Source organism: Mus musculus, chromosome 1 (genome assembly GCF_000001635.26).
Source record: "Mus musculus strain C57BL/6J chromosome 1, GRCm38.p6 C57BL/6J".
Taxonomy (NCBI): Eukaryota; Metazoa; Chordata; class Mammalia; order Rodentia; family Muridae; genus Mus; species Mus musculus.
In genome coordinates this window covers 65,437,832-65,446,723 of record NC_000067.6, presented here as the reverse complement: position 1 = coordinate 65,446,723, position 8,892 = coordinate 65,437,832, and the positions used below count along the sequence as shown (strand labels likewise).

The window sequence follows — 8,892 nt, the reverse complement described above, 5'->3', positions numbered from 1 at the left end:
TACAGCACGAGCCATGGGTGTTCTGTTCAGGATCTTTTCCCCTGTGCCCATATGTTCAAGGCTCTTCCCCACTTTCTCCTCTATAAGTTTCAGTGTCTCTGGTTTTATATGGAGTTCCTTGATCCACTTAGACTTGAGCTTTATACAAGGACATAAGAATGGATCAATTCACATTCTTCTATAAGCTAACTGCCAGTTGAGCCAACACCATTTGCTGAAAATGCTGTCCTTTTTCCACTGGATGGTTTTAGCTCCTTTGTCAAAGATGAAGTGACCATAGGTGTATGAGTTCATTACTGGGTCTTCAATTCTATTCCATTGATCTACCTATCTATCACTGTGCCAGTACTATGCAGTTTTTATCACAATTGCTCTGTAGTACAGCTTGAGGTCAGACATGGTGATTCCACCAAAGGTTCTTTTATTGTTGAGAATAGTTTTTGCTATCCTAGGTTTTTTATTATTCCAGGTGAATTTGCAAATTGTCCTTTCTAACTCTGTGAAGAATTGAGTTGAAATTTTGATTGGAATTGCATTGAATCTGTAGACTGCTTTCAGCAAGATAGCCATTTTTACTATATTAATCCTGCCAATCCGTGAGCATGGGATATCTTTCTGTCTTCTGAGATCTTTAATTTCTTTCTGCAGAGACTTGAAGTTATACAGATATTTCACCTTGCTTAGTGAGAGTCACACCAAGGTATGTAATATTATTTGTGACTATGGTGAAGGGTGTCATTTCTCTAATTTCTTTCTCTGGCTGTTCATTCTTTGAGAAGAGGAAGGCCACTGATTTGTGTTTAAGTTAATTTTATAAACAGCTACTTTGCTGAGGTTGTTTATCAGGTTTAGGAGTTCTCTGGTGGAATTTTTGGGGTCACTTAGGTATACTAGCAAATCATCTGCAAATAGTGATATTTTGACTTCTTCTTTTCCAATTTGTATCCCTTTGATCTACTTTTGTTGTGTAATTGCTCTGGCTAGGACTTCGAGTACTATATTGAATAGGTAAGGAGAGAGTGGGCAGCCTTGTCTAGTCCCTGATTTTAGTGGAATTACCTCGAGTTTCTCTCCATTTAGTTTGATATTGGCTACTGCTTTGCTGTATATTGCTTTTACTATGTTTAGACTTTTAGCATGGAGGGGTGTTTAATTTTGTCAAATGCTTTCTCAGCATCTAATGAGATGATCATGTGGTTTTTGTCTTTGAGTTTGCTTATATAGTGGATTACATTGATGAATTTCCATATATTGAACTATTGCTGCATTCCCTGGGATGAAGCCTACTTGGTCATGATGGATGATCATTTTGATGTGTTCTTGGATTCAGTTTGCAAAATTTTTATTGAGTATTTTTGCACCAATATTCATAAGGCAAATTGGTCTGAAGTTCTCTTTCTTTGTTGGGTCTTTGGGTGCTTTAGGTATCAGGATAATTGTGGCTTCGTAAAAGGAGTTAGAGTTAGAACCTCTGTTTCTATTTTGTGGAATAGTTTGAGGAGTATTGGAATTGGGTCTTCTTTGAAGGTCTGGTAGAACTCTGCACTAAATCCATCTGGTCCTTGGTTTTTTGGGTTGGGAGACTATGTTTCTACTTATGTAGGGGATATGGGACTGTTTAGATCGTTAATCTGAACCTGATTTAAGTTTGATACCTGGTATCTGTCTAGAAAATTGCCCATTTCCTCCAGATTTTCCAGTTTTGTTGACTATAGGCTTTTGTACTATCTGATCTGATGACTTTTTGGATTTCTCCAGATTCTGTTGTTATATCTCCTTTTTCATTTCTAATTTTGTTAATTAGGATAATGTCCCTGTGCCCTCCGGTTAGTCTGGCTAAGGGTTTATCTACCTTGTTGATTTTCTCAAAGAATCAGCTCCTGGTTTGGTTGATTCTTTGAATAGTTCTTGTTTCCACTTGGTTGATTTCAGCCCTGAGTTTGATTACTTCCTGCTGTCTACTTCTCTTGGGTGAATTTGCTTCTTTTTGTTCTAGAGCTTTTAGGTGTGTTGTAAAGCTGCTAGGATATGCTCTCTCCAGTTTATTTTTGACAGCACTCAAAGCTATGAGTTTTCCTCTTAGGACTGCCTTCATTGTGTCCCATAAGTTTGGGTATGTTGTTGATTCATTTTCATTAAACTCTAAAAAAAGTCTTTAATTCCTTTCTTTATTTTATCCTTGATCAAGGAATCATTGAGTAGCGTGTTATTCAACTTCCATGTGTTTGTGGGCTTTCTATTATTATGTTGTTATTGAAGATCAGCTTTAGTCCATGGTGATCTGATAGGATGCATGGGATTATTTTAATATTTTTTTATCTGTTGAGGCTTGTTTTGTGACCATTTATACAGTCAATTTTGGAGAACATATCATGAGGTGCTGAGAAGAAGGTATATCCTTTTGTTTTAGGATAAAATGTCCTGTAGATATCTGTTAAATTTATTCCATCACTTCTGTTATTTTCACTGTGTCTCTGTTTAGTTTCTGTTTCCAGGATCTGTCTATTGATGAGAGTGGGGTGTTGAAGTCTCCCACTATTATTGTGTGCAGTGCAATGTGAACTTTGGGCTTTACTAAAGTTTCTTTAATGAATGTGAATGCCCTTGCTTTTGGAGCATAGATGTTCAGAATTGAGAGTTCATCGTGGTAGATTTTACCTTTGAAGAGAATGAAATGTCCCTTCTTGTCTTTTTTGATAACTTTAGGATGAAAGTTGATTTTATTCGATATTAGAATGGCTACTCCAGCTTGTTTCTTGGGACAATTTGCTTGAAAAATTGTTTTCCAGGATTTTACTCTGAGGAAGTGTCTGTCTTTGAGGTGGATTTCCTGTATGCAGCAAAATGTTTGGTCCTGTTTATGTAGCAATTCTGTTAGTCTGTGTCTTTTTATTGGGGAATTGAGTCCATGGATATTAAGAGATAGTAAAGAAAAGTAATGGTTGCTTCCTGTTACTTTTGTTGTTAGAATTAGGATTATGTTCATGTGGCTATCTTCTTTTAGGTTTATTGAAAGATTACCTTCTTGCTTTTTCTGGCATAGTTTCCCACCTTGTGTTGAAGTTTTCCCTTTATTGTCCTATGAAGGGCTGGATTTGTAGAAAGATATTGTGTAAATTTGGTTTTATCTTGGAATACTTTGGTTTCTCCATCTATGGTAATTTAGAGTTTTGCTGGGTATAGTAGCCTGGGCTGGCATTTGTGTTCTCTTAGGGTTTGTATGACATCTGCCCAGGATCTTCTGGCTTTCGTAGTCTCTGGTGAGACTATGGTATAATTCTGATAGGTCTGCCTTTATATGTCACTTGACCTTTTTCCCTTACTGCTTTTAATATTCTTTCTTCATTTTTTTCATTTGGTATTTTAATTATTATGTGATGGGAAGAATTTCTTTTCTGAGTCAAACTATTTGGAGCTCTGTAGGCTTCTTGTATGTTCATGGGCATCTCTTTTTTTAGGTTAGGGAAGTTTTCTCCTATAATTTTGTTGAAGATGTTTACTGGCCCTTTAAGTTGAAAATCTTCATTCTCATCTATAACTATTATCCTTAGGTTTGGTCTTTTCATTGTGTCCTGGATTTCCTGGTTGTTTTGAGTTAGGATCTTTTTGCATTTTGCATTTTCTTTGATTGTTTTGTCCATGTTTTCTATGGAATCTTCTGCACCTGAGATTCTCTCTTCCATCTCTTGTATTCTGTTGGTGATGCTTGCATCTATGGCTTCTGATTTCTTTCCTAGGATTTCTAACTCCAGAGTTGCCTTGTGATTTCTTTATTGTTTCTACTTCCATTTTTAGATCTTGGATGTTTTTGTTCAATTTTTCACCTGTTTGGTTCTGTTTCCCTGTAATTCTTTGAGGTAGTTTTGTGTTTCTTCTTTAAGAGCTTCTACCTGTTTAACTATGTTCTCCTGTAATTCTTTAAGGGATTTTTGTGTTTCCTCTTTAAAGGCTTCTACCTGTTTAGCTGTGTTCTCCTGTATTTCTTTAAGGGAGTTATTAATGCCCTTATTAAAATCCTGTACCAGCATCCTGAGATATGATTTTAAATCCAAATCTTGCTTTTCCGATGTGTTGGGGTATCCAGGACTTCCTGTAGTGGGTGTACTGGGTTCTGATGATGCCAAGTAGTCTTGGTTTCTGTTGGTAATATTCTTGCATTTGCCTTTCACCGTCTGGGTAATCTCTGGTGTTAGATGTTCTCACTTGTCTCCACCTGGAACTTGTACCTCCTGTGAGTCTGTAAGCCTGTGTCAGCACTCCTGGGAGATCAGCTCTCTCCTGTGGAAACCAGTGCACAGAGGGCTGTGGAAGAAAGTATATTCCTTTGTTTTAGGATTAAATGTTCTATTGATGGCTTTTAAATCTATTTGGTCCAAACTTCTGTTAGTTTCACTGTGTCTCTCTTTAGTTTGTATCTAATCTGTCCATTGATGAGAGTAGGATGTTGAAGCCGCCCACAATTATTGTGTGAGGTGCAATGTGTGCTTTTTACTTTAGTAAATTTTCTTTTGTGAATGTGGGTGCCCTTGTATTTGGAGCATAGATGTTCAGAATTGAGAGTTCATCTTGACAGATTTTACCTTTAATGAGTATGAAGTGTCCCTCCTTGTCTTTTTTGATAACTCTAGATTGAAAGTTGATTTTATTAGATATTAGAATGGCTACTCCAACTTGTTTCTTGGGACCATTTGATTCGAAAATTGTTTTCCAGCACTCAGAGGAAACTCTGAGGTAGTGTCTGTCTTTGTCCCTAAGGTGGGTTTCCTGTATGCAGCAAAAAGAGTCTTGTTTACATATCCATTCTGTTAGTCTATGTCTTTTTGTTGGGGAATTGAGTCCATGGATGTTAAGAGGTGTTAAGGAATAGTGATTGTTGCTCCCTGTTATTATTGATATTATTTTTATGTTTGTGTGGCTGTCTTCTTTTAGGTTTGTTGAAGGATTACTTTCTTGCTTTTTCTAGGATGTAGTTTCCCTCCTTATGTTGGCATTTCCCATCTATTCTTTGTAGAGCTGGATTTGTGGAAAGATATTGTGTAAATTTGGTTTTGGCATGGGATATCTTTGATTCTCCACCTATGGTAATTTAGAGTTTGTTGGGTATAGTAGTCTGGCTTGACATTTGTGTTCTCCTAGGGCCTGTATGATATCTGCCCAGGATCTTCTAGCTTTCATAGTCTCTGTGAGATGTCTGGTATAATTCTGATAGGTCTGCCTTTATATGTTACATGACCTTTTCCCCTTACTGCTTTTAATATTCATTTGTTTAGTGCATTTGGTATTTTGATTATCATGTGATAGGAGGAATTTCTTTCCAGGTCCAAACTATTTGGAGTTCTGTAGGCTTCTTGTATGTTCATGGGCATCTCTTTCTTTAGGTTAGGGAAGTTTTCTATAATTTTGTGGAAAATATTTACTGGCCCATTAAGTTGGACATCTTCACTTTCTTCTATACCTATTATCCTTAGGTCTGGTCTTTTCATTGTGTCCTGCATTTCCTGGATGTATTGGATTAGGAACTTTTTTCATTTTGCATTTTCTTTGACTGTTGTGTCCATGTTTTCTATGGAATCTTCTGTACTTAAGATTCTTTCTTCTATCTCTTGTATTCTGTTGGTGATGCTTGCATCTATGGCTCCTGGGCTCTTTCCAAGGTTTTCAATCTGCAGTGTTATCTCCTTTTGTGATTTCTTTATTGTTTCTATCTTCATTTTTAGTTCCTGGATGGTTTTGTTCATTTCCTTCGCCTGTTTGATTATGTTTTTCTGTAATTCTTTAAGGGCTTCTTCCTTTTTACCTGTGTTCTCCTGTATTTCTTTAAGGGAGTTATTTATGTCCTTCTTAATGCCCTCTGTCATAGTCATGAGAAGTGATTTTAGTTCTGAATCTTGCTTTTCTGGTGTGATGGGGTATCCAGGACTTGCTATGGTGGAAGAATTTGGTTCTGGTGATGCCAAGTAACCTTAGTTTCTGTTGCATATGTTCTTACACTTGCCTCCTGCCATCTGATTATCTCTAGTGCTACCTGCCCTCTCTATATCTGACTGGAGTCTATCCTTCCTGGAATCCTGGTTGTGTCATAATTCCTCATAGTCCAGCTGTATCTGAGATCTTGTAATTCCAAGGTCCTCTGATCCTGAGATTCTGGGTGTGTCAGAGTTCCTGGGAGTCATGCTGCCGCTAAGACCCTGAGATTCTGGTGTGACCAAGCTTCTGGGATCCTGGGATCCTGAGTGTGTTAGAGCGCCTGGGAGTGGAGCTTCCTCTGGGTGTTGTGGGACTTGTTGAGGAGTTTGTGACCAAGGTAAACCACAGGTGCAGACTGGAAGAAACAGGAGCCACTGGTCTGGCTAGTCAGGCTGGTCAGGCTGGTCAGGCTGCATTCCTGCATTCCTGGAGCCACTGGTCCCAGTTACTCCTGATGGTGTTAGAACAGATGTGTCCTCTTCACCCCTGATCCTATGATCCTGGGCATGCTAGAGCGCCTGGAAGTGGAGCCTCCTTTGGGTGTTGTGGGACTGGCTGTGGAATTTGTGCCCAGGATGTGTAATTCTTACTGATGACTTCTTTTAAAAGAAGTTTTCACATTTTTACATTTGATATCTGAAACATCTAACTAACATGCCTGTTAGATCAAGCATGTAAATGTTTGTGATTTACTACTTATTGCTTGATGGTTAAAAAGTAAAATAAAAAATGATTCACATATAAAAGATGGCGCTCTTGAGTTATATTTCTGTTACTTGTGTAACATTTGTCTTTATTTTGAGGTATGTTACTTATTATCAGAAAATTACAGTTTTTGTCACAGACCTTTTCAGTTGGTGCAAGACTTGGTCTTGTGAGATATTTAGGGTTGTGGTACAATAATAAAATGTTTATCTATCTTAAGTCTAAGTCACTGTACTGGCTAGTTTTGTGTCAACTTGACACAGCTGGAGTTATCACAGAGAAAGGAGCTTCAGTTGAGGAGATGCCTCCACGAGATCCAGGTGTAAGGCATTTTCTCAATTAGTGATCAAGGGGGAAAGGCCCCTTGTGGGTGGGACCATCTCTGGGCTGGTAGTCTTGGGTTCTATAAGAGAGCAGGCTGAGCAAGCCAGGGGAGGCAAGCCAGTAAAGAACATCCTTCCATGGCTTCTGCTTCAGCTCCTCCTTTTTGACCTGCTTGAGTTCCAGTCCTGACTTCCTTAGTGATGAACTGCAGTATGGAAGTGTAAGCTGAATAAACCCTTTCCTCCCCAGCTGCTTCTTGGTCATGATGTTTTGTCCAGGAACAGAAGCCCTGACTAAGACAGTCACTTTGCTGCAATAGCTGACCTGCCTGTTTGAGTTGCTCTGAGGCCAAGAGCTTCAGTCTCTGGCATTTAGCACCTCATCATAAAACAGCAGGAGATTAAGTAATGTAGCCTTTGTTCTATCTCCACAGGATCTGCACAGCTCTAATTCCCAGCCTGCTAGATGAAGTCACAGGAAGAAAAAGGGACACCGTGAAAAGCGGTTTTGTTTTTTATTTCTAAGTTCTTAGTTCTCAAAAAAGTTCCCTCCAAAACTTTCTCCAAAAAGTTATCTAAGAAAGTTCTCTCTTGAGCAGCATCAGTTGGATCGGACCGGAGGGATGGCAGAGTCTGAGGTGGAAGCAGAGGGAGGCCGCAGAGGCAGCAGCGGCAGCGGAAGATGGCAATGCGGGTTCTGCTGAGATTGTCCGGTGCTGTGATGGTAAAAGGTGGCCTGATGAGGTCGAGGATTTGGTCTTTTGGGTTCCATTTTTGGAAAAGATGGTGTATTAAACCAGCCAAACAGTGTCTTTGAACTTATATTTTATATACTACAGTTATTACTTGGCATGACAGCCAGCGCAGATGCAGCTCCTATCCTCCATTATGTCTGTGGTGGGGTCTTTGTACCTGGCCTACATTCTGTACTTTGTGCTGAAGGAGTTTTGCATCATCTGCGTCACCACATATATGCTGAACTTCTTCCTCCTCATCATCAATTACAAGCGACTAGTTTATTGGAATGAGGCCTGGAAGCGACAGCTGCAGCCTAAGGAAGACTGATGGCCATTGGATCTCCACCCAACTGTCTCAAACACTTCTTTCATTAAGTTTATTTTGCAATTTTTTAAATTCACAACAGACACTTTCCCTGAGAATCTTAAACTGATTTTTGAAAATATTGTAAATTAGAAGGGGCCCTAGCTATTTCCTGTCTCGATCTTCATTTTAAATCCAGATGCAAAAAAAGGATATGCCAAGCCAATCAAAGACAAGCTTTAACTTTACCTTGAAGATGTTTCTGAGATAATAAAATGTAGCCCTAGCCCCCAGTCCTCAACAGTAAAGTGAGCAGCCATTGCTAGTAATTCTTTAATGTGTATAAATTCAATTTCAGGTATAACAAGTGTGATCATGAACATGAAAATATTTTAGAATAGATACTGTATTAAATATTGCCATGTTTACAATATGTAATATGTTTTTAGCCAATGGATTTAAACCTGTAGATTCAACTAGAGGCCATTTGTGTGATATTTATAAATAAAGGTAGAAACATTATATCCACCCCTGCAGAATTTACTGTACAGTTTAGTTGAAGTGTAGAAAGGAATTGTCAGCTCATCGTGACTGATAAATAGTGAAGATAGTAGTGGTACAGTATTGACAGCAGAAACAGGGTGGTTGGTTCCCTTCCATCTCCCACAGTGAGAGGAAGAAACTCAGTCTGAACATTCAAGTTAAATTTGACTAGTCAGAACTGGATAGATCGTAACTGTACAGGATGTCATGTGACTAGACCTTTTAATTCCAAGGCTCTCGGGACGCTGATGGTGGGAAGTGGATGTAGTCTTTGGAGAAAAACTGAAACCACTATGGCCTTTCCAGTCAAAGC

At 38.8% G+C, this 8,892-nt stretch overlaps 1 pseudogene; it reads left to right on the top strand.

The window, feature by feature from the left end:
* Positions 1–7,677: 7,677 nt before the first annotated feature.
* On the top strand, positions 7,678–8,072 carry Gm28923 (annotated as a pseudogene).
* The last annotated feature ends 820 nt before the right edge of the window (positions 8,073–8,892 follow it).